We start from the raw sequence: 26,530 nt of genomic DNA, 5'->3' as shown, positions 1-26,530 counted from the left end.
CCTGCTTTCCATAGCACTTTCTGGGAGCTGTAATCAGCACTGAGAAGGAAGAGCAAAAAATCACAGATCCTGGTGGGCGTCTGCAGCTCCGTCTCCCGTGTTGGGCTGTAAGTGCTTTGCGGGCAGGGGCTGCAGCTGATCCACATCTCCCCAGAGCACCCAGCATGGCTCTCCGCTCATAGTCCGTTCTCTGTCAACATTTGTTGAATTCTGACAGCAGGAGGGCAGGGGTCTTTGTGGCTCATTAGCTCTGTGGCCAGGCTGGGCCCACGGTGGGTGGCCCTGGTGGGTTTCCGTGCCTTGGTTATTTCTGCCTCTAGAGGCTCCACTGAGAAGGGGTGGGAGGGTGTGCCAGAGGCCCTGGTCCACCCCTGGCTGGTGCTAGGCACACTCTCTCCCTGCTAATCAGAGAGCCCCAGGGCCTCGGGGCACAGGGCTGTCAGAGGGACAAGGACCCTGGTGATCTGCAGGACAGTCACTGTGGTTTCTGGCCCAGAGAGGAAATGGGCCCTGGTTCTGCCCTGCGGGTTCAGTGGGGCTGTGCATCAGCCCCAGGAGCTTCCTTCCCTCCTTCCCTGGAAGTGAACCTTGGAGCTTGTGCGATTGTTTCCCAGAACCAGAGTCAGCTGCCAAATAGAGCAGACTGCCTCCGAAAGGGGGGTCTCAGATGTCTCTTTGAGCCACCCCTCTTTCCTGGGCTTGGAGTGAGGAGTAGATGAGAGGGAGGGAAAAGTACCAGGGAGGTTCTGGATTACTCTAGAAGATGCCAGATAATTCTGGAAGATATCCTGAGACTCCTCCAGATGTGTGACCCTGGGGCCAGCTGCATCCTTCGGAGCGTAATATACCCCGTCCACAGGGGAGTACACTCGTGATTATTGATGCTAATGGAAAACAGAAGTGGAATGGATAATTCAAGATGGCAGATGAATCAATATTATTTATATTTAGCCTGTGAATGCGCTGCATATTTCTCCGCTGGCAGATTGGGCTTCACAATTATGTTTTGCAGAATCCAAGAATTTGCTGCCCACGGGCCAAGGGCTGCCACCTTGCTCTTCCTCTAGGAGGGTTTTTGGAAAGCATAGGAGCCCCTCGTGACTTGGCGGCCGGCTTAGAGGGAGGCGCCAGGTCCGTCCTCCCCTCTGCGCGGCTGGCATGCCACTTCCCACAGGTCTCCCCGCTGCTAACACACTCCCTGCAGCCGGGGATTGGTTAAAAGCGTTAAAGAGAGAATGGCCTATTCATACACACGGTGGGTTTTAGGCAGCTGCTTTTCATGGATGTGGAAAGAGATCCACAGTCCATTTTAGTGGAAAGGAAAGATGGCAGAGCTGTCAGTGTGATTTAATCCTAAAGCATGTGGACCTGGTGCACTGTCTTGTCTTCATCTGGTATTCTCAGTGCTTAGCCCAGTGCCTGGCACAAAGCAGGTGCCCAGCGAGCGGTTGCTGACTGAGCATGTTCTTCGCTGGGGCGCTGTGGGGCTCAGTGGCGGGATCGGGTTCCTGGTCTGGGGACCCAAGTCTGCTGCTCCAGGGAGCTGTGTGTCTGCGCGCCGGTTTCTTTCTGGTGAGCTTGACCTTGCACCTTGATGGCCCCATTACGGTCAGCCTCGGCACACCTGGAAAGTGGCTCCTTTCTCTCAATGCCGATGGCTCTCCAGGCGGGGGTGGGGGTCATTCATCTTGTTACTGCAAGGGTGAGATGGGGAGCGTCATCCCAGGGAGTGGGATCAGCGTCTCCTGGGGGTGTGTCCTGAGGACTCCGTTCTTGGTCAGCACTTGTGCCAAACATGGTCCCGTCTGGTCTCCTCTTTGAGGACCCAGTAAATGCAAACCTTCTGGCCCTCTGTGTCGCACCCACAGGGGATGGAGGATAAGAGGAACCACATGTGAAAACTCAGAAATTGCCAGTGGAGGCTTCTGAGGGTGGCTTCTGGGGTGTGCCGAGGGTGGGGAAGCGCTGGGTGGGTGCTTCCTTGCGTGTTCAGAGGTGTCCCTGGAAGGCCTCACGGCTGCCTACACCCCTGGACCCTGGACGCCAGAACCTTAGTGTGGGCGTGGTGCTCTTTGACATCCAAGTTTAAAAAGATGGCCTCTGATTTGTAAGGTGCCTTATGTTAGACGTCACATTGATTTACATCTCTATATTTAAAAAATTGGCCCTGCTCACACTGCCCTCAAGGAAGAGTACTGTCGGGTCCTGTGGTCCCAGGGACAGAAACAAGAACCTTGAGGTGCTGGGTTTGTGTGGCTCGAGTCCTCCCTGTGCAGGGGCTGGGCTGCACAGCCGGCTTTAGGCCCAGGTGGCCCTGGAGTGGACAGCTTCTGAAGTCAGCATGTGGGAGGCAGGGCCTGGAGGGGGTTGGCTGGTGGTGTGAACAGGAGCATCTGGGGACAGCAAGCTATTTCCGTCTCTTTCCTTGCTGTGGCCTGGGTGCCTCCAGGTGCCTCCAGAGGGTCAGGGCTATGTCTTCCACTTCTTGTTTGTCCCTGCTGCCCCGCAGAGTGCCATTTCCACAGCTCCATGTGCAGAATCTTCTAGAAGAGAGACCTTGTTTCTGGACTAACCCCCTCAGTCTTAAAAGCTTCCAAGGGTCTTAAAGAACATTCCAGCGCCGTCTCAGCCCTTAGTTCTGAGACCCTTCTACTTTCGGTGGAGAAGGGGGGTCAGGAGACACCTCTACCCTCTCTGGCACATAGTAAGTGCTTAATCAATGTTGCGAGAATGCAGGAGGGACTGTTGCTCTGTCCCGATGAGTCAGACAGAGGCAGGTTCATCTTCCTCAATTGCCTGCTTCCTCTGTATCCCCTTGAACCTAAAAACAGCTATCTCAGGAAGAGGGAGGACAGAGAGTTTGACTGATGGATTCCCCAGGTGCCCCAACCCTTTGGTCCAAGTGCCTCCCCACCCAGCAAGTGCCAGCAGGTTTTGGTTTCTGTCCTGGAGCCCTCTGGTGCCATACTCTCTCCATTTCCTCTCCTGGCCCTTGGGAGCAGGGAGAACAGACGTTGGGCCGCCGCAGATGACCGACTGCCCGAGGCCGGGACCTGAACTGGTGCCCAGTGTGCCCATCGAGTTCTGTTGCTCCCGGACTCCTCTTGTCGTTTTCAAAATCAAGATACAGAAAAGAAAACTAGGCCGGGCGCGGTGGCTCAAGCCTGTAATCCCAGCACTTTGGGAGGCCGAGACGGGCGGATCACGAGGTCAGGAGATTGAGACCATCCTGGCTAACACAGTGAAACCCCGTCTCTACTAAAAAAAAAAATACAAAAAACTAGCCGGGCGAGGTGGCGGGCGCCTGTAGTCCCAGCTACTTGGGAGGCTGAGGCAGGAGAATGGCGCAAACCCGGGAGGCGGAGCTTGCAGTGAGCTGAGATCCTGCCACTGCACTCCAGCCTGGGCGACAGAGCAAGACTCCGTCTCAACAAAAAAAAAAAAAAAAAAAAAAAGAAAAAGAAAAGAAAACTAACATGTGTAGGAGCCACAACCACATCACAAAGTTATCTAAAGTGAGCAGGCCACTCTGGTTCTCAGAAATTAGATTATTTTAGAGTTTCATTGAATTAAGAAAGGAGTCCTCCCTCAGTGTTCCCAGCTCTCTGCCCCTTCCTCTGGTAGACCCTCTCTCCACGCCCACCCTCCCGCGGCCGATGAGAGATTTTCTGGCGGTGTCAAGGCAATGTGACCTGGTTCTGTAATAAGGAGGAGGCTTATTAGAATGAAGGCCTAACAGCGTTAAAAAAGCAATCTTTGCAAGATTGAGGCCACGGGGGAATTGTAAATTCTCAGCAAAGACCTCATTTAAGGATTGGAATAAAAACTCGGCATGCGTGTACAGGCGTGCACACATGACGCGCCCTCCAGAAGCAGACTTAGTTTACAAAAAAAGAGCTGGGAGAAGGAGGGAGGATTGGGAGCTGCCAGGGAAGGGCAGGTGGTGTCCGTCCTGGTGGGATGTGGGGTCTCCTGGGGGTGTCTGCCTGCCGAGAGTAGGCTGTGGACACACGTGTTCCTCTCTCATGGGTTTTCTCTGCACCTGCACCCCTCCCTGGAGCAGCTGCCACCCACCTCTGTCCCCCGAGAGTGGCAAGAGCCCAGTGGGGGCTGCCTTCCCTGACCCCCACCTCCGATCACTCATGCTTTTCACCTGGTGGTTGCTGCCACTAAGCAGTCTGTGGTTTGGGGCCTGCCAGGTCAGGAGTGCAGGGGGCCACGGGAGCAGGGGTATGGGGTGGAGGGTGTGCCAGGTCAGGAGTGCAGGGGGCCATGGAAGCAGGGGTGTGGGTGGTGGGTGTGCCAGGTTCCTTCTGAGTAGTGAGAAGGGGCAGGGGAGCACATGGCTGTGGGATGAAGTCTAAGGTGCTGCCGTCGTACAGAACATTTGGGATGTGCCAGGACCACCTGTACATTTCCCTGTCAAGGGTCCCATGCTGCAGTGCCGTCTGAAACAGACAACAGCCTTGGTTTGGGCCTGCCGGGACCACCTTGTGTGTGGCTGTCCCTGGGAGAGTCCTGGCGTCCTGAACCTGCTTGTCCTGGGCTCAGCTCAGTGGGAGAGGAGGGAGTGTGTTCACAGAGCAGGTGGGAGTGTGCAAAGGGAACCACTCCCCACCCAGCCTTCCCAGGAACAGGCAGTCCACGGGGTGACCTGGAAGGTCCCCATGGATCCAGCTCCAGTTGCCCACAGGGTGACCTGTTCAATAACACTGTATAAACACACATACACATTCTCACACTACACACACGCACACATGTCCACACACATGCACTCACCACACATGCACACGTGTGCACATACTACACATTCCACACATATTACACACTGGACACACCACACACACATTTACATATGCGTATGTTCACACACCACACACATACACAGGCATGCATATGTACACACACGACAATACTCCACCCCCCCCCACACACACACGCATGCGTGCACACACGGCAATACTACACACACCACACACACACGCACACATATGTGTGCACATACGACAGTGTTCCACACCCTGCAGAAACACACACACATGCATGCATGCACACATGACAGTACTGCATATCCCACACATACCACACACACATGCGTGCATGCACACATGACAATACTCCACACAACCACAATACATACATGCATGCATGCACACACAATACTCCACATCCCACACACACGTGCATGCATGCACACACGACAATACTCCACACCACACACACACCACACACACACACACGCATGTGTGCACACACGGTAATATTCCACACACACCACACACACACGCACATGTATGTGTGCACATACGACAGTGCTCCACACCCTGCAGAAACACACACACATGCATGCATGCACACATGACAGTACTCCACACACACCACAATACATACATGCATGCATGCACACACAATACTCCACATCCCACACACACGTGCATGCATGCACACATGACAATACTCCACACACACCACAATACATACATGCATGCATGCACACACAATACTCCACATCCCACACACACGTGCATGCATGCGTGCACACACAACACTCCACCCCTGCACACACCCCATATACAGTGCATGCATGTGTGCACACACTACAATACTCCACACTCCACATACACACACTGCACACACCACATACATGCACACGTTTACACGTGCCACACACCACACATGCACACCCCTCCACACACCCTCCATACATGCACCCCCCTCCACACACCCTCTGTACGTGCATCCCCCTCCACACACATGCACACATAGCTTTTATTCCATCCTCGTCAGGCTCCCGGATAACCGCACGCCAGCTTCCTGGACTTGCTTTCAAACCAGCAATCTGTGCCCCAACCCTTGCCCCAGACTCTGTTTTCAGGGGCTCCAAGCAAAGGCGGTGACCCTACAGAGAACACGCTACTGTTTGGGGCTGAAATCCAGAGGAGACAGGAGGCCCAAGAGGAAGGAAAGATGGGGATGGGCTGGGGGCTGGGGGCGGCCGCCACCTTCTCCTGGGACCTTCGCTGCTGTGCCTGGCTTTTATCACTTCAGGCTGTGCCTGGAACACAGTAGGTGCCCAATAAATGTGTACCAAAGAGTCTGGTGTCCGTCGGATGGGCAGAGCCTGGCTGGGGGTTCTCCTTTTTGGTGCCAGGATTGGTCCTGGCCATCGTGTGTCTCCTGTCCCCAGGAATTCTAGAGTGGCAGCGTGGCTGTGACAACACTCTGAGTTTCGAGATGAAGGAAGCCCCTGAGATAGCAGGGCTCATTCCAGCAGTGACTTCCAAAGCCTTGGCCCCCAGTGACACCTGTGCCGGGGGGACACATGGCGATGGGTGCCAACCCCCAGGACCACGTGACTGCCGGGTTCAGGAGGCCTCTCTGGGATCTCCCCTCATGTGGGAACCTTTATCCCCCATCCTGGCTTTTCTCCTGGACTCCTTGTTTCTGGAACAGTCAGCAGGCTTGGTAGGAAGGGGCAGCGACAGCTCCCTGCTCCCGGGGCCCCAGCAGACACGGGAACTTCTCGTCCCTCCGAGGGCTGGAAAGCTGCTTGCAGGCTTCTTTTGCACTCCCAAGAGGCTGGATGCTTGGTGAATTCTGAGAAGTTGGCTGCAGTCTCGAGGCCCCTTCTTGGGGTTCATTGAAGATTTCTTTGAGATTTGGGGTGGGGTCCATGTTGGCTGTGTTTGCCATTGTCCTCCCGGGGGCCTTGTGGCGATGAGAACTCTTACCCTAGGGCTGAGCTGATGTCCTTGCTTTCTCCTTTTCGTTCTGGTGAGAAAGGGGCCATCTGAATGCCAGGGGGTGGACACGCGGCATCCAGGGAGAAGGCAGGGGAAGAGGTCTGGTCTCCTGCTCCACTTTCGGTGCCAGGTGTCCAGAGTGAGCTTCATTGGTATCCTAGACTTTCCGCCTCCTTTCCTGGAGGAGCCCCAGCTGGGATGTCCTGGGAGGCGGACTTCCCTAGACATCATCCCAGCCCCAGGGGACCCACAGGGAAGGCAATTTACATTTCAGGTCATTAAAAAATAAAAAGCAACCCAAGGGGGCTGGGAAGGAAATAACAGTCCCAAACTTGGCAACAAATAGGTTGCAATTTTTGGAAGCTTTTTTGTGTGAAGAATGAGTTTCCGGCTCTGCAGGAATATCCATGTGCCTTTTAAACAAAGGGCAATTATGTGCAATCCATCTTTGCTTTTGTGGGCTTCCTAGGAAGGATTCTTGGAGTCTTTGCCTCCATCTAGCCCCCTCCCTTTTAAAATGACAGTCATGTGAAAGTTTCCAAATAATTGCTTGTCTTTTACCGTGTGCTATCTTGGCGCGTGTCTGTCCCCTACCAGGGCCTCGTCCCCTGGGGTTCTTATCCTGGGGATAGGACAGATGGAGACAGTAAAGAAGTGTGTGGCCTGGGAGGGGGGGTCTGAATGGGGAGGTGGGGAGGCGGTGTTGGGGCAAAGCTAAGGCACATTGGGCAGCACAGGAAGCACCCCCAAATGGGGCATTTGTCTCCCAGGCCCCCGTGGCCCCTGCAGTGCCCTCCAGGGAATGCATGGGGGGTGGAGGGCACCTTCCCTGCTGCCTCTTCCTCCTCTTTCCTTTTCTTCTTCTTTTTTAATCTGAGGGTTTCATTTTCCAGAAGCTGTCATTTCATATAAACCTCGCGCGGAGGCACATCCGTTCTCACTGCCAAATCTCCACATCAAACGCCGGTGTCCACCATTGAGCTGACAGCCCTCCCCAGCGTGCCCGGGCCTTGCCGAGACCTGGAAGGACAGACCCCCCGTGGTGGGACGATGCGGGCCAAACCCACGTGGGGGTGTCGGGGTGCGCGGGGGGTGTTGGGGTGCGTGTGACCCCTCTTCACTGCTGTTCTCCAGAGCCCCTTCCAGGGGGTCCCAGCTCCTCCCCGTGCATTTCTGGTACAGCGCCCAGGGCCTCCCGGGGAAGCTCCAGGAGCCTGGGCAGGCAGCAGGGAGGGGATTGGGAGGGAAGAGGCTATCCGCTCAGGCTGAATCATGTCCTCCCAAAAAGCCATGTTGATGTCCTAACCTCTGGGACCTCAGAATGTGACCTTAGAGACAGGGTCTTCTCAGAGGGGATGGGGGGCCCTAATCCAACAGGACTGGTGTCCTTATCCTCAGGGTATATCAGGACACAGAGGCACAAACAGGGGAGGGTGATGTGGAGAGACAGGGAGAAGACAGCACTTGGCTGGGCCGAGGCAGCCACAGGCCACCGGCACTCAGGGGAGCACCCAAAGCCAGGAGAGGCCTGGGGTGGATTCTCGCTCAGAGCCCCCAAAAGGAGCCCACCTGCCGGAGTCCGCACCCTGACTCAGCAGCAGCCTGCCGCAGCGCGAGAGGATCTATGCTGTTGTTTGTGGCCACCAGTGTGTGGTCCTGTGTTATGGTAGCCCCAGCGCTGATGCCCCCTCTGAGGCATTCCTTAAGTTTCCTGCCCTCGAGCACTGCTGTGCCCTGAAAGACCTGTCCAAGCTCAGGACGGGGTCTCACTATATGGCCCAGGTCCAGGCTCAGGACGGGGTCTCGCTATATGGCCCAGGTCCAGGCTCAGGACAGGTCTTTCAGGGGAGGGCTGTGCTTAAGGGTGGGGACACCTGCAGGGTGCTGTTCATTTTTAGGGAAGCAAACAGCAGTGAAGGAGGTGTGGGGTGGGCCATAGCTCAACAGATCAAAGAGAAATCGGCTTGCAGGTTTTTCCTAACCCAGGGTGAGGGTGGTCAGTACCTTGGTCAACTATTATTTATTTTCCTGGCTGCAGCAAGGTCTGTACTCGGCTCCTGGAGAGGCAGGAGGAGGATTTGATGCCAAGCCTGCCCTTAGGATGTTTTTTGGTCTTCGTGGTGGGGTGAAGCCCAGAATGTCTCCTTGCACCGAGTCCCCAGGGGGAGAGTAAGATCCGTCGTCAAGTGCGTTAAAAAAGCACGTGAGAAAATGCCCAGTCTTGGGCCTGGCTCAAGTAAGGCTCAAACTCATTTGTTTATGAACATTACCGTGAGCTCCAGAGCTGGATCTGCATGGGCCAGCTCCAGCAACTGCACCCCACCTGGAAACTCCTATTCATGCCTCAAGACCCAACTCAGGCCGTGTAAGGTGGCTCACGACTGCAGTCCCAGCACTTTGGGAGGCCAAGGTGGGAGGATGGATTGAGCTCAAGAGTTCAAGACCAGCAATATAGCAAGACCCCCCTTCTTTACACAAACATTTTAAAAAAAGAGCCAGGCATGGTGGCATGCCCCCGTTGTCCCAGCTACTCAGGAAGCTGAGGGGGGAGGATTGCTTGAGCCCAGGAGTTCAAGGTTGCAGTGAGCTATGATTGTGCCACTGCACTTCAGCCTGGGTGAGAGCCCATCTGTAAAAAGAAAAAAGACCCAACTCAAATGTTCCATCCTCCTGTGAAGTAGCTCTGTCTGCTTCCCCCGGGCTCCTCCATCGATTCTCCCACAGCCTTTCCCCCTGCTTCCAAGTGGGACCTGGATCAAGGTCCTGTGGTTCCCTGGTTACATACACCCTCCCTTCCTAGGTGCCACCTGGTCCGAAGCTTGTGCTCTAAAGCTTTCTGGCTGGCCTGCTGCTCTGTGGGGGGACCTCGCCTGGCTGAGCGACTTGGGCAACTTGGGGCTGAGGGTCCTGGCTGAGTGGTTCTACTGGGTTTGTAGGCGATGCTGGTGTCCCCTGGTTACTCTCACCAGCCCCCTTCTCCCAAACAGGATTGGCCTGGCCATCACAACAGATAAGTCCAAGTTAGGATGAAAACAGCAGGGGCTGGGGTCCCCAGCCTTGCTGGTGTCTCCTGCAAAGGACACTGGACTGTAAGGTGGAGGTCTTGGGATCAGGCTGCCGTGGACGTGCTGTGTAAGGTCATGCCACCTGGGCTCCATGGAGCCTCTCCCATGCAGTGTGGGCACCACTGCTGCCCCTTACATTGCACAGGAAGGATGCTGGCACCACAGTGACCGAGTGTGGAAAGAGGCTGTCATGACCAGCCGTGCTCCCTTCTCCTCACACCACCTTCCTGTTCTCAGGGTTGTGGGGCATCTTGGAGAGTCGAGGAGACCACCACAGGGTGGGTGGTCTGGGCCTCCATGGTCCACCTTTCTGTCTTGCACCCACCACTTACTCTGGCTACAGAATTCTTGGGACTGGACAGTTATTGAGTCGATTTCCAGTGATCTTTCTTGGACCGGTTTCTGCATCTGTAGCAGCAAATCCATTTTTTATTTTACCTCCAGTGTGGAATTTTCCCAGTTATTTTAAATAAGTTTCATTTGTTTGTGCCTGGAATTCAGATAAGTATTACCAGCCTTGCACAGATGCAAATTCAGAGTCATAAAGGAATATCGACAGCCGTTGCAACCACATCACCATCTCTCATGCAATCAAATGCCCTGGCTGCCGTCAGAGGAAAATGTAGCATTTGAAAAGCTGCAGGAGAATACACTCTCCAACAAATAAGATGGGCTCTCCAGAGAAACCCGGGAGAGGATGCTTCTGAGAACTCTGCAGGGACATTCAAAGCAGCTTCTGATATTTCTGATTGAAAACATATGAAAAGAGAAAATCAAACTGAAGATCTCACCAAGTGACTCAATTACAAGCCCTACCAGAATGGATTTAGCCACATGGCTCTGTTGGGTTCTAGCTAATCCTGGGAAGCAGGATGAAGTTGAGGAACGTCCTCATGCCCCTGGGGGAAGGGTGTACCAGTCAGCGACTGCTGCGTCACAAACACGCCCCAAAATGCTGTAGCTTGAAACAGCAGTTGTTGTCCTTGCTCATGAGTCTAGGGGTCATTTGGGCCCTTCTGTTGAGCTGGGCCATGCTTGACTGGTCCCAGCTGGGCTTGCTGGGTCCTCTGTGGTCAGCTGGCAGGTGGGCTGGAGGCTGCTGGACTTGAGACAGGTCCCTGCTTCTTCTGGCTCTTCCTTCTCCAGCAGGCTCGCTCAGGCTTGCTCACACATCTGTACCTGGGCCCCAAGGCAGAACCAGAAGTGAGCAAGGCCCGCTGAGGCCCCACCCGGAACTGGGGCACCCTCGTGTCTAGGACATCTTTTGGGCTGGAGGCCAGCCCTGATCCAAAGGGCAAGGAAGTAGACCCTGCTTCTTGGTGGAAGGAGCTACAAAGTCACATTGCAAAGGGAATGTTTTCATGGACACGTGAACATTTGGGGCATCTCTGCACTCAGTCCACACCAGGTGCACTCCTCCATGCTGGGAATCACCCCAGTCTGAGGGCCCCAGCCTGGGAGATGGGAAGGCTGGTTGGTGGACACGGGAGCGCAGCTGGGGGTCGGTGCCACCAGGACACACGAAGGCTTGGTCAAAGAAGGCCTGTGTCCAGCTCCTCTCCCGTCTGGTCCCAGCTCACTGCTCGGCCCCACCCAGTCCATCCTAGCATTTCACTTCCTATTGTCTCTTGGCCCGTCAGGCTCATCTGTCCACACTGAGTTCAGACCCTCTTGCTTCCTGGGCTCATCCTCTCTACTGGCACTTTGCTGCTGGGAGTTCCTCAAGGTATCATCCTCTTTCTTCACTTGCCCTGGGTTGGACCAGGGCTCAGCCAATACCCAAGTGCCAGCTCACCCAGGTCCCTCCTCCTGAACATTTCTAGACCTCCCCCAGGCCTTAAATATTTTTTATTTTATTTTATTTTTATTTATTTTTGAGACGGAGTCTCGCTGTTGCCACCCAGGCTGGAGTGCAATGACGCGAACTTGGCTCACTGCAATCTCTGCTTCCCAGGTTCAAGCAATTCTCCTGCTTCAGCCTCCTGAGTAGCTGGGATTACAGGCTCCCGCCACCATACCCGGCTCATTTTTTGTATTTTTAGTAGAGACGGGGTTTCACCATGTTGGCCAGGCTGGTCTCCGACTACTGACTTTAAGTGATGCACCCACCTCAGCCTCCCAAATTGCTGGGATTACAGGTGTGAACCACCACCTGGCCTTTTAAAAAGTTTTAATTGTTTAATTTTTTTATTCCAACAGGTTTTTGGGGAATAGGTGATATTTGGTTACATGAATAAGCTTTTTAGTGGTGATTTCTGAGATATTGGTGCTCCTATCACCCCAGCAGTGTACACTGCACCCAATATGTCATCTTTTATCCCTCACCACCCCCCACACTTTCCCCAGAGTCCCCCAAATCCAATATATCATTCTTAATCTTTGCATCCTCATAGCTTAGCTCCCACATGTGAGTGTGAACATATGATGTTTAGTTTTCCATTCCTGAGTTACTTCACTTCGAATGATAGTCTCCAGTTCCATCCATGTTGCAGTCAATGCCATTATTTTGTTCCTTTTTATGACTGAGTAGTATTCATACACACACACACACACACACACACACACACGATATATTCTTTATTCACTCATTGATTTGATGGGCATTTGGGCTGGTTCCATAGTTTTGTAATTGCGAATTGTGCCGCTATAAACATGCATGTGCAAATATCTTTTTTTGTATCATGACTTATTTTCCTCTGGGTAGATACCTGGTAGTGGGATTGCTGGATCAAATGGTAGTTCTATTTGTAGTTCTTTAAGGAATCTCCACACTGTTTTCCATTGTGGCTGTACTAGTTTACATTCCCACCGGCAGTGTAAAAGTGTTCCCTTTTTACCACATCGGTGCCAACACCTATTATTTTTTGATTGGTTGGTTATGGCCATTCTTGTGGGAGTAAGGTGGTATTGCATTGTGGTTTTGATTCGTATTTCCCTGGTCATTAGTGATGTGGAGCATTTTTCTATATGCTTGTTAGCCATTTGTATATCTTCTTTTGAGAATTGTCTGTTCATGTGCATAGCCCCAGTCCTTTTGTGGTCCATGCCCCTGCCTCCTCCTCTCTCAGCGTTCTCCATTTTAGAGGACAGCACCCCCCCACCAACTTTCTGTACAAGGCGGAGGTTGGGTTCCTCCCTCTGTGCTCTCCATCCCCTGCCACGTCCGCTTTCTAGGCACCCCCACACCTTGCCCATCTCGCCTCCTAAAGCCCTCGTTCTGTTCACTTCCCTCCTTTCCCATGGCCACCACCTTCTCTGGCCTGGACCATGGCTGCGGCCTCCTGCCTGGGTTCACAGGCTTTGGCTACTGAGTGGGAGGTGGATTGGAGGGGAGCGTGGGCAGAGCATCTTTTAAAAATGTAAACATGATCATAGTGCTTCATGAAACGCCACCAGAGCCACCATTCCTCCTGGCCAGTCCGTTCCTCTAGAGTTTGCACTCCTTGAGGCCTCAGGGCCTTTGCACAGGCAGCTCTTGCTTGGAATGCCTCCTCCCCCTCTCCCCTTGACCTTGTCATTGGTTCCAACCCAGTCTTCAGAGCTCAACTCAAATGTCACTCCCTTAAGGAAAGACTTCCTTAACTGTCCCCACTTAGGGGTTCCAGTTAGCTGCTCTTGTACCCCCATAGGCCCCTGAAGTTCTGACCCCAGCTGGGGCACTGCATGACATCTGTCTGTCTTCTGTAAGGTCAGGGGCCCTTCGACCTGAGTCACCACAGGGTCCCAGGACCTGCCGTTGTGCTCACTCTCTAAAGACTAAACAATGGCTGAGACCAGTGAATGGATGCGTCAAGGCCTTTCACACACATCAGCTCACTGCATCCTCAAAGCATCCCAGTGAAAGAGGACCCTGCTTTACCAGGAGGAAGCTGAGGCTTGGGGAGGCCAGGGTCATGGTCGAGGAAGAGCCACTGGGTCCACACTGCCCAGTCCCCAGCGCTCCCTCCCCTGCAGCACCCAGTGCTGACTTGACATGGCTTTCATTGCTTGTTTTCCACGTGTTTGGGTCTTTCATCCTTGATGTGGACCCTTAGGAACAGGCTTGCCTGTCCCCTGCAGTGCCCATGACAGCCTGTGGTTTGGCACATCCGTGGGAAGCCCTGGTGGAGGTGGGCACCAGAGGCCCATTGTGGGTATCAGTGACCCATGACTCTGGGAGGCTGAGACAGGCCTGAAGGGCAACTCATCCCTCAGGAAAGAGCATCTAAACACATCCCACGGGCAATCACACAGGGCAGGGTGCTGCTAGCCACTCAGGTCCTTCCAGGAATTGCATCTTTTTTTTTTTTTTTTTTTTTTTGAGACAGGGTCTCGCTCTGTCTCCCAGGTTGGAGTGCAGTGGTGTGATCATGGCTCACTGTAGCCTCAACATTCTGGGCTTCAGTAGCCTCCCAAATAGCTGGGACTATAGGTATATGCCACTATGCCCAGCTTCTTTTCTATTTTTTGTAGAGATGAGGTCTTGCTCTGTTGCCAGGATGGTCTCAAGCGCGGGCTCAAGCAATCCTCTTGCCTCGGCCTCCCAAAGTGCTAAGATTACAGGTGTGAGCCACTGCACCCAGTTGGAATTGCATCTTGAACAGAGATTTATTGAGAAGAGAAAGATCTTGTCTTCCCCTTCCCCAAGTCATCAGGGATGGACAAAGAGAGGCTATGGGGAGGTGGAAAAGGAGCACACGCAGAGTGGAAGCAAGGCTGAATGCTCACTTTTCCAGGGCCAGACACTTGTGCATACACACACATACACGCAGGGACAGGCACAGGCACACACACACAGGTATAGGCACATGCATGCACACAGATGCACACACAGGCACATGTATGCATACACAGGCATGCAAGGCACATACATGCACAGACACACGCATGCACACAGTCACACACATGCACACAGATGCACACACAGGCACATGTATGCACACACAGGCACATACATGCGCAGGCATATGCATGCACATTCAGGCACACACAAGCATGAGGGGGGCTTTAGCAGAGGGGCAACCTGGCTTCTGGGCTAACACGATTCCCTATGATGGCCAAGTGGCTCTGGGTCCATGGCAGATGCTCCATGGCAGTGTCTCTGAAAACCATGCCAAATCCCTCTGGGTCCAGCTTCCAAACTCCTTGGAACAGCAAGAGGTGCTCCCCTGCCAGGTCCGGAGCAGGTGGCACCTGCCCTCCTCCAGCCCCTGGCTGTGTGGGCACAAGTACAGCTCTCTTCTCTTCCTGCAACAGGAAACCAAGTGGAAATCTCCCACATATCAAGTAACGGGCAGAGGGTCCTCAGCCTCGGAGCCAGGCAGGCCAGGGAGCATCTACACAACCGTGGCCCTCTGTGTGGAGGTGTTTCTCTTGCCATGGTGCACGTGTGCACGGAAATGGAAGTGGTGAGTGACGTAACGACTCTGACAGTTTCTCTTGCTTCATTCCATCTTCTTTCCTGCCTGATGCTTTGGTGTCCAGAGCATCCAGATTGCAATCTGGCCCAGCTAAAGGCAACCCCTGAAGGAGTGGTCAGATCCACTTGAGCCCGAGGGGAAATCTTCCTTCTTGTTTCTGCAAAAGCCCAGAGGCTTCTGGGACAGCCTGAGTGCACTGGTGTTTTATGATCTGCACTGGCCTAGGTTAGTGTCATTGAGACAGACTCACTTTGGTCACAAATATTTGGTGTCTCTGCTCTGCCCAGCTGTGGAGCTGTCATGTAGCTCCATGCCTTTCTTTGGCCAATGACCAAAGTCATTGATACGGGGCTGGAAGTCATGTCTGCCACGGGTTAGGATGGAGTGTATCCATCCCTCTTTCCTCTCTGTTGTGACCACCAGGAATGTTCCAGAGAGAGGTTGCTTTATCACCCTCGCCCCTTGTATGAGGAGCAAGATGGACCTGTGATAGGAACATAGCATGAGCAAAAAAGTCTTCGCTGTAAAAAGTGGCTGCGACTTGGCAGCCATTTGTTACTGCGGCAGAACCTCCTCTCTCCTGGCTGATCGAGGTGCCTCACTGAAGTCAGCTCTCAGCCTTTGGCAGTGGTTTAATTCAGTGAACACCACTGAACGGTTGTCTGTGCCCAGAGTGATGGAAGCCATAAGAATGGGATTGGGTTTTTGTCTTGGTCTAATGGGGTTGCCTGTCTGGCTGGGGGGCTGTGCTTTAAATCTATGAAAAGATACGACATACTGTGGCTCAGGGGTGGGATGAGGGAGCTGTTGGCTGATAGATCAAGTCTGGATAATCAAAGAAGGGAGCGGGAGGAGAAGAAGGAGGAGGACGAGGGGAGGGGAAGGAGGAGAAGGAGATGATAATGATGGTGGGACTGGGGCAGGGACTGGGTGGACTGCAGGTAAGACAAACCCTTAAGCAAAGTCATGGAGGGAGGATGGAGCACAGAAGTCCAAGGGGCCCTCAGGAGATGGGGCTGGGATGCAAGTTCTCAGAGGTGAGATTGGGAAGGTGCCATGCCAGTTACCCCAGAGGGACTAGCTGAGTGCAGTCGCTGTGGTGCCGGCTCCCATTTCAGAGATGACAGCTGAGGGTGAATAGCAGTCAGTGACTCCCTGACCACAGCGTCAGGGACCCCCCCACCTGGTGACTCCCCCACTACAGTGTCAGTGACACCCCAACAACAGCCCCAGTGACTCCCCCACTACAGCTCCAGTGACTCCCCACCACAGTGTCAGTGACTCCCCCACCACAGCCCCAGTGACTCCCCCACTACAGCTCCAGTGATCCCCCACCACAGTGCCAGTGACTCCCCACCACAGCCCCAGTGACCCCCCGCCACAGCCCTAGTGACCCCCCACCACAGTGTCAGTGACTCCCCCACCACAGCCCCAGTGACTCCCCCACTACAGCTCCAGTGACTCCCCACCACAGCGCCAGTGACTCCCCACCACAGCCCCAGTGACTCCCCACCACAGCGCCAGTGACCCCCCACCACAGCTCCAGTGACTCCCCCACTACAGCTCCAGTGACTCCCCCACTACAGCTCCAGTGACTCCCCACCACAGCTCCAGTGACTCCCCACCACAGCCCCAGTTACTCCCCCACCACAGCCCCAGTGCAGTGACTCCCCACCACAGCTCCAGTGACTCCCCACCGCAGCCCCAGTGACCCCCCCCACCACAGCACCAGTGACCCCCCACCACAGCCCCAGTGACTCCCCACCACAGCCCCAGTGACTCCCCACCACAGTGCCAGTGACCCCCCACCACAGCCCCAGTGACCCCCCACCACAGCACCAGTGACTCCCCACCACAGCGCCAGTGACCCCCCACCACAGCACCAGTGACTCCCCACCATAGCCCCAGTGACTCCCCCATCACAGCACCAGTGACTCCCCACCACAGCACCAGTGACCCCCCACCACAGCGCCAGTGACCCCCCACCACAGCACCAGTGACTCCCCACCACAGCACCAGTGACTCCCCACCGCAGCCCCAGTGACCCCCCACCACAGCGCCAGTGACTCACCACCACAGCGCAATACTCAGGACGTTGAGGGGCAGGAGGCTGAGTCTGAAGTGCAGCCACCCCGAGTCAAGGCCACTGCATCTCAGATAATGTAACTAACCAGAAATTTGCAGCAGGTGTAACCACAGTTGTGCCATTGGGGTCATGCGGTGATGGAGTGAGCCCTGAGGTCAGCCCTGGGCAAAGACCCTGTGCCAGGAGAATGGTGGAATTCTGGAATTATCCGCTGTGCTCCAAACCCAATGCCAAGCAAATCCTACACCAGCTACCCACACCTCTGGCTTCCTGGAAGAAGCTTCACTTCATTTTAAATTTTTATTATTTTATTATTATTTTTTCAGGGCCAAGTCAGGGAGTTCCTCTCCCACAGACAGATGTGAATTCACGGAGCATCCAGACCAAGGGTCTCTGTTGAGGATGTGAAAAATGTGCACGAATGTGCAAGCCCTGGCCCAGAGCGGGTCTCAGGATGGCTGGCACGTCCAGGCCTTCACCTCATCCACCTGCCTCTATGGGAGGGCAAAAGACCATGAGGGGTTGAGTGGGTACTACGTGCATGCACCCATAGCCACCTCCCTACAGAACTGCACCCGTGTGCCCACACAGAAGAGGATGCGCAGGGAGCCTGCCCCAAGGGGTGCCAGGCAGTGGGTGCCCTGCCTTGGTTTGGTTTTGCTCTGTATCTGATGGGCTGCCTATTTTGCATTCCTGATTGACCATGTGCTGTTTGGGGAAAGGTATTGGAGGGCTTGAGTGCCCTGATGCTCTCCAGAGCTGGTTTTGTTGCAAAGCTCCTGATTTCCCTGGGCTTTGTGGTTGCTCCCAGCATCGCCAAAATCCCCCACGGGTGACGGAAGCGCTCCAGGTGGCCTTTCCTGTTGGACAAGTTTGGACCACCCCCTTCTCTCCACCACTACCCCAGGTTGGGCTCAGCTCTGCCTCCTGCCCATCCAGAAAGCCAGCAGTGCTCAGGCCGAGGAAGTGAGGACACTCTAGGGCCAGGTGGAGGGACAGCAGGGTTCTGAGCTGAGCGGATGCTTATTTTTAGGAGCTTGCGGGCACTGCCACCCACGCTGGGTCTGCACGGGCCCCTGAGCTCCATCTTCTGTGGCAGTGGTTCAGAGCCACCCAAGCGCCAGGGGGACCTAGCTTGGCATCGCAGAGGTTTTCACAAAGGGTGCTCAATGCTGCTCTGGTCCAGAGAGCACCATGCCCCAGTTCTCCTGACACTGGCCTCCCTGGCCACTCCACCTCTCTCCCTCCCCTTCTCCTTCGGGTTTTCCAGGGAGGAGGTGGGTTGACAACCTGCTTCGGGAGCTGGAGCCAATTCTGAAACAAGTCAGCAATGATAAGCCACAGACGTGTGTGTGCTGGAAGTGGGATCTTCTTTGGCAAAGTGTGCGCCCGTCACCTTTGACTGTACTTGCAGAAACTTCTGTCGCTCATTCAAAGGAACTTGGCACTGGAAACACAAACGCTTTTCTTGTCCCCATGTATGTCATTAAAATGGCCTTTGAGTTTATTTCTTCAAGTTTGATGATAAATGTTTAAATAATCAAGCTTAGAGACATTTTTGGACATTGCTGCTTTTTCCTCTGGTGCATTTCCCCTGCCGAATTGAGTCTGCCCATGCATGTGAAGAATTGCTTCCTTTCTTCCATCTTCAGGGCCTCGTTGCTTCTCCTTGGAGGATGCCATTTGCCCTGTTCATGGTGTCTGACTCCCTCAGTGATCCTGCACCCCACCAGGTTCTCCAATGTGTTACTCACCCACTACTTTTCAGTTTTAGCCAGAATTGTTGGAAATCTAGCTTTTGGAAAATTTAGATCTTGGTCATTGGAAGATAGACATGTCCTGCACTAGCTCTCTCCATCTTCGTCAAAGCCAATATCACTTCTTGGGGTTTGAGTGTGAGGCTGGGATGGGGGTCCAGAGTGAGACCTCCATGCTGTGTGCTGTCTGTGTGCGAGCTCTACAGGCTTGAGTAATCCCCCTCCATCCTAGTCAAGTCTTTGGGGTCTGGGTTTTGGGGCTCTCAGGAACCCCATTTTTTTAGATAGAAAGGTGGATAGCAGGAAACATCAAGCCATAGCCAGGTGGGAGGGAACTGCAAGTGTCTGGGACCAGAGCCGTGGGCACCTGTATCAGTCAGAGTACTCTGGAGAAACAGAACCAGTAGGCTCTCTCTACCTATCTCCATCTTCTCCATGATCTCCATCATTTTCATCTTCTCCATGGTCTCCATCTTCTCCATCATCTCCATGATCTCCATCATCTCCATCTTCTCCATAATCTCCATCTTCTCTATCATCTTCTTCATCATCTCTGCCTTCTCTATTATCTCCATCTTCTCCATCATCTCAATCATCTCCATCTTCTTCATCATCTCCCACCTCTCCATCATCTCCATCATGTCCATTATCTCCAACCTCTCCATCATCTCCATCTTCTTAATGATCTCCAACTTCTCCATCATCTCCATCTTCTCCATCATCTCTATCTTCTTCATCATCTCCATCATTTCCGTCTTCTTCATCATCTCCAACCTCTCCATCATCTCCATCATGTCCATCATCTCCAACTTCTCCATCATCTCCATCTTCTCCATCATCTCCAACTTTTCCATCATCTCCATCTTCTCCATTATCTCCAACTTCTCCATGATCTCCACTTTCTCCATCATCTCCATCTTCTCCGTGATTTTCATGATCTCCATCTTCTCCATCATCTCCATGATCTCCAACTTCTCCATCATCTCCATCTTCTCCATCATCTCTATGATCTCCATCTTCATCTTCTTCATCATCTCCATCTCCATCCCCATATCTCCATCTATCAAGAGATTTATTTTAAGGAATTTGTTCACATGATTACAGGTGATGGCAAGTCTGAAATTCCTAGGACAGGCAGGATTTGTGCTGCAGTCTTCAGGCAAGAATTTCTCCTTCTTTGGGAAGCCTGAGTTTCTGCTCTTCAGGCCTTCAGCTGATTGGTTGGGACCTATCCATCCACCTTCTGGAGGCTCGTCTCCTGTACTGAAGTCAGCTGATTGTAGATGTTCACCACAACGACCAAATATTATCTCAGCAACACCAAGATTCATGTTGGACTGAATCCCTAGAGACTATGGCCTGGCCATATGGACACAACACTGACCAGCACAGCATCCCTCCAAACTCCCAATAGGACTGGCGACTTCTGCTTGGAAGTTTGGTTTTGATTAGTGGTTTCAGCCTAACCGAGGGGGTGGGCTTGCTCGTATCACAGGAATACCATGAAATAATTTGCAGCCCTATGGGGAGGGGCCAGACTAAAAATAGCATGTGTTAGGCCTAGGGCAAGATTTGCTCTGGCAGGCTGCCCCGGGCAAGGACTTAGCTCTTTCCCAGAAGTTGGAAGTGCCTTGACCCCATGTTTAGTGCTAAGACAGAGGTGCCCTAGTTGTTCAATTTTTAGCCTCATTTAGAATAGCTTTTTCAAAGGGTGAGTGACAAGGACTTAAACGACTGTCTTCCTTCTTCCTGTGCACTTCCCTCCAACCAGTTTCTCTAAGCTGAAGTCTGACCTTGTCACTACTGTATTCAAAACCCTTCAAAGGGCTTCCCATGACTTTTGGAAGACGGAGCTCCTACCTATGGCGTGAGGTCCATCCCTCAGCCCTGCCGGCTGCCCCTGCACCTCGACCCACTTCCGTTGTAGCTCTGTGGCCTCCCGGAGTCCTTAGCACCTTGTCCTCTGTGGCCTCACAGCCCTGGAAAGGGACCCTTTTGTCTCCCTCACTCTTCCCCCCACCCCATGTATTCGTTCCTGCCCCCTAACTCAAGAGCCCCCTTTTCCCCGTTGCATGCCCTCACAGCATTTCATACCTGTCCTTGTCTGCAGGACATTCATGCTGTAATTCATAATTAATTGCTGGGTGCGCATTGAACCAGTACCCAGCAATTAATTATGGGTGCTGGTTAGATGAGGGATTATGGGCCCAGGGTTAGATCAGGGGCCTTTTCCTGTAAGATCAGGTGTTATGGGCCTGGGCGGCATGTTAGAATCACCTGGGGGGCTTCATAGTCCCCACACCCAGGCTGCCTTCAGAACCTAGGGGGTAGGCCCCAGGGCAGCAGTCATTTTGAAACTCCTCAGCTGGTTCCATTGTGCCCTCAAAGTTGGGAACCACTGTGTCACTCAAAGTGTGGTCCTCGGACCAGCAGCGGCATCATGCAGGAGCTGGTTAAAGATGCAAACTCAGGCCTGGCCCAGACCTGCTGACTCAGAACCTGCCCTTCAATGAGATCCTCACGTGACTGGGGGACATGTGACAGTTTGAGGAGGGCTCCGGGTACCGCCTGGGAGGCTGGACCCTGGGCTGTCTCCGGCACCAGCGTGGAAGTGGCTTACCATGCTCTCACTCATGAACCTGTGAAGCTTTTTTACTTTTTTAAAGTGAAAAGCAAGTTTGTCAGGAAAGTAAAGGAATAAAAGAATGACTACTCCATAGGCAGAGCAGTGGCATGGGCTACTCAACGGAGTCTACTGATAGTTACTTCTTGATTATATGCTAAACAAGGGGTGGATTATTCATGAGTTTTCTGGAAGAAGGGTGGGAATTTCCTGGACCTGAGGGTTCCTCGCCTTTTAAGACCATACAGGGTAACTTCCTGACATTGCTATGGCATTTGTAAACTGTCATGGCGCTGGCGGGAGTGTCTCTTAGCCGTTAATCCATTATAATTAGCGCGCAGTGAGCAGTGAGCACAATTGGAGTTCACTTTGATCGCCATCTTGGTTTTGGTGGGTTTTGGCCGGCTTCTTTACCGCATCCTGTTTTAGCAGCTGGGACTTTGTGACCTGCATCTCATGACCTCCTGTCCTATCCTGTGACTAAGAATGCCTTAACCTCCAGGGAATGCAGTCCAGCAGGTCTCAGCCTCATTCTACCCAGCCCATATTCAAGATGGAGTTGCTCTGGTTCAAACGCCGCTGACATAATTTCCCCCGCACCTTAGACAAGCGGACCCTTAATCCTAAGGGTTGAGAGGGATGAAGATCCACCTTCTGTAACTTCTCTGTGAGGACTTTTTAGACAACCCCTCAGATTTCTCCTTTTGGATCCCTTTCTTGCTGACCTGCTCCCTTGAGGGTCAGCCCATCTTCTCCAGTGGGCAGCCCGCCCCTGGGGGCTCGCACCCCTTCTTCATGGGTGGCGAAGCTGGAGTTTCTGTTTTTCTCCTCCCCGCCTGGTTTCCCACCTCCGCAGTTTAGTTTATTCCTAGAGAATGTTGTCCTGAGCCAGGGAGGAGAAGGAGGCATTGTCTTTCTCCAGCTGGTGAACATGCCTGCCTGGCTCTGCTTTGGGCACCCCCACCGCCGGGCAGATTCAAAAAGAATCCATCCAAGTAGGATGGAGATCGGAGGCAGGTGATACCAGGGGGAGGGGAGGGGACAGAACATTCCAGAGGAAGATGGCAAGGCGGAAATCATCACTTAGGCTTGACAGGGAGGTTTTTGAACACAGCTAGGCTTGAATCATCACATTGGAAAATCCCAGATGAGGTTCTCAGCAGCAATCATTCACATCAAGTGGCCGCAGCTGTAGGATGGAGAGGGCTTGTTAAAGGGACAGGTGCCTGTTCTTCCTGCGCTGGGGGAGCCAGGGTGAAAGCTTTGAAGGGCCTCGCTCCTTGCCTGGAGCCCCTCTGCAGACCAGAGAGTGTCTCCAGGGCCATGGGCTCCTCAGCCTGGAAGCCCCTCCTCCAGGCTGCACGAGGTCCTGCAAGACTGAAAGGCCTCAAATCACGGCTGGGGACAGCATAGCCCAGAGGCCTCTCACAGGTGGGTGCGTCTGGACAGCGGGTGTGTGTGGGGGCGGTGCTGCGTGTGGCTCCGTCCAGAGCACGGTCTTGACGCCCAGCTCCTTCTGCCTTTGTTCACCACAGCCTTGGTCTTTGTCTCCTTTTCATCTGTCTCAGGCTTGGAGGAAGTATTTCCGGTGGCTCTGCTGCCGCGCTTTGTAGAGGGTGACTTCTAGAGTGGCTGGGCTTGGCTCTTGCCCCTCTGGGAATCTTCAGGAAGAGGGGACAGAAAGAAGAGGACGTGCCTGAGGCACAAGCAGGAAAGGTGTCAGGTGCCGTAGGGGCAGGGCTGCCAGGCGTACCCAGGACGCCCAGGTAAACTGGAACCGCAGATACACAATAATCACTTAGTATGAGTGTGTCCCAAAGATTGCACGGGATATACTTATCCTATAATTTTGTTTGTCTTCTCTCTGGAATTAGTGTTTTACTGGTTATGCTGTCTTATCTGTCACATCTGGCAAGCCTGTGTGGGGTGAGGGTGGGTGGGGAATCCGGAAGGCACCTCAGGATGGCACCGATGGCCAGCCTCTGTGTCCCTGCAGTGTGGCCATTATTCTGATCCTCAGAGCCCTAATGAGCAGCTGAGCTTTCCCAGGTCTTTGCTGTGAGACTGTGAGCCACGGGAAACATGCACGTTTGCAAACTGCTGTAGGCCATAAAGTAGTCGGACAGGCTGGCTGCCCTCCCGCCTTTGTTAATAAATACTTAAGGCTGTGGTCCTCACCTGGGGCCACCTCCCAGGAAAGGGCCCAGCTCCCACTGCCTTCAGCTTGGCTCCCCTTCCCCCTCCCTCCCCCCACCTTGTTGAGAGGGCTGAAGGCCTTCAGGATCCACCAGGGAGGCCTGGTGGGCAGAGCTGGGGTGGGAGGGGTGGGATCGGCCTCGGCTTCATCCATAGGTGTGCATGGTGGGTGGGCATGTGCCGGGTGTTGGGTGCTGGGGCCACAGTGGGCTCCTGGACACAGGGACCTTGCCTGAGGAGAAGCAATCCAGGTGCCCCAAGGACTGTGAGTTCAGGGATGGCTAAGCCAGGTGGCGGGGCGATGCTGCCCTAAAGACTCACTACCAGGGGCAGGGGAGTGCCCTGGTCTGGGCACCAAATGGACCATGGTCTGGGCAGCAGGTGTGTTGGGGACTCTGTGTCAGGCTGCAGGGGGGCCTGAATCCCAGCCCAGTCCCCACTGCCCTCATATTTGTGTGACCCTGGGCAAGTCAAACAGCCTCTTGATGCCTCAGTTTCCCCACGTGTAAGATGGGAGGAGTGATTACAACACCCACCTCTCAGGATGGCCAAGAGGGTTAAATGAGAGAATGCTTAGCACCAGGTCGTGGTTTGCACTCGATGGCTCTCAGCAAATCGCGTTCTTCTGACAAAAGTCCTGAAGGTGAGGGGTTGGTAGTGAGAGAGGACGCTGGGGAGGTGAGCAGGCCACACCCAGGGGGCCACAGCTACAGTCTTCTGCCCATTCTGTTGTCGCCACCATAGGCCTTCCTGTTGCCTACCCTGTTCCCTCCTTGAGGGATCCTTGAGGGATTAGAGTCTACTCAAGGAGCAGGAAGAGGAAGCCAGACCCCCCACAGCAAGTTCACAAACATCCAGTCTTAACCGGGTCGGCTGTGTCCTGACCCACCACCCTTGCTTGGTGTGATGCAGCAAGATAACATGAGATCCTGCAGTGGAGATTCAAAGCTTAATTAAAACTGTAGATCACAAATATGAGACTCCAGGCTTAAGACAACCTGATCAAATTATCCTGGTACACTTCCATTTAAATCTGAATTTTTGTGGTGGAAGAGAGTAGTTGGGGGTGGGGGGAAGGGGGGGACACCAAACCCGATGAAAAACACTTGCGACAATTTTATGATGGGTCCCAGCCTCCAGGAAGACTCTGGGCTGACAATGGGGAGGAGATGACACCCCCAGACACAGGCAGAAGGGAGAGGGAGGGCCTGGTCATAGCCTGTCCTAGCCAGGCTCGACAGGGGCCAGGTCAGGGCTCTGCTCAGGGGTCAGTTGTACAGCAAGGACAATAATCTGCTGGCTCTAGGGCAGGCTCTGCCATTTTCCTGATTTGGGGATATTTGGAAACCACAATGCTGACTTCTTTCAAGAACCCAGAGATGCTAGGGGACCCTGGGATTCCTTAAGAATCTTGAATGCCTGATGCCACCAGATTGTTAGTCCAAAGGGTAAAATTCCAGTAATGAGAAACATCCTTTTCAACGAGTTAAATGACAGCTAGGCCAGGGCCGGGGACGTGGAGCTGGCATTACAATAATTGCCTAATAGATTAACTTCATCGCAGCATTTTTGGCTTCACTCCTCCTCCCTGCCACTCTGTTTTATAAAAAATTCTTTTCTCCCAGGGCCCCTCCTCATCCTCCAGTAAGAGTCTCTTATCTGTGATTTACAGGTTTCTTCATCCTTCCTGAGACATGACATTCTATTTTTTAAAAGCAACCCACAGCCATTGCAAGGCATGCAAAGCAGCCCAGCCCACAGGCCCACTCCTGGAAAGATGTGAGCCCTGCATCAGGGGTTCCTAGCCCTGGCTGATCCCCTGAGCCACCTGAGGGTTCATGAAAAGTACTGATGGTGGGCTCCACCCTAGAGTGTGGGGTCAGGGTCTTCAGGGGTGGGGCCTGTAAGTGTCACTTTGGAAATGCTGCCCACATGACAGGAGGGCTTGAGAGCTAGTGGCAGCCAACACTGTTGTGGGAAACATTACTCAGATACAGACAAGTTTTGAGACAAATGAAGGCAGGCCTGCTCAGAAGTTTTGGACTGCTGCTGTGCCAGTCAATAGGGGGAAGGTAAGAGCAACGTGGCTGTGATGTCTGTCCACCCATCTGTCCATCCATTCATCCTCCATTTATTATCCATCTGCCCATGTATCATCCACCTATAATCCATCTATCCATCATCCATTCATCTATAATCCATCTATCCATCATCTACCGTCCATCTATTATCCATCTGTCCATCTACCATTCATCCATCCACCATCTATCCATAATCCACCTATCTGTCCATCCATAATCCATCTGTCCCTTCCTTCTCTACTATCCATCTGCCCATTCACCATCCATCCATAATTCATCTGTTCACATACCATCCGTCCATCCACCCACCCACCATCCATCTATAATCTATCCATCTATCTACCATCCATCTATTATCCATCTGTCCATCTACCATTCATCCATCTACCATCTATCCATAATCCACCTATCCATCCATCCATCCATAATCCATATGTCTGTCCATTCCTTCTCTACTATCCGTCTGCCCATCTACCATCCATCCGTAATTCATCTGTTCATACACCATCCATCCATTATCCCTCATCCATCGATTTTCTCTCTCTCCATCCATCCAAACACTCTTAGATGTTGACCTTGG

General features: G+C 53.3%; 1 protein-coding gene across 13 annotated transcripts in view; it reads left to right on the top strand.

Moving 5' to 3' along the window:
• LOC105469257 (RNA binding fox-1 homolog 3) overlaps positions 1–26,530 on the top strand; it is a 524,235-nt gene that overhangs the window by 14,358 nt on the left and 483,347 nt on the right. The window contains exon 1 of one of the 13 annotated variants that reach the window (XM_011720094.3): positions 22,826–23,104. The exons of the other annotated variants lie outside the window; for them this stretch is intronic. The gene's annotated coding sequence lies outside the window, so the exon portion shown is untranslated. Of the gene's footprint in view, positions 1–22,825; positions 23,105–26,530 lie in introns of those variants that run through there. 13 annotated transcript variants of the gene reach the window in all.

Source organism: Macaca nemestrina, chromosome 17 (assembly GCF_043159975.1).
Source record: "Macaca nemestrina isolate mMacNem1 chromosome 17, mMacNem.hap1, whole genome shotgun sequence".
In the NCBI taxonomy this organism is placed as follows: Eukaryota; Metazoa; Chordata; class Mammalia; order Primates; family Cercopithecidae; genus Macaca; species Macaca nemestrina.
Note: the sequence above shows the minus strand (reverse complement) of the source record. Positions and strands in the feature narration are given on the sequence as shown.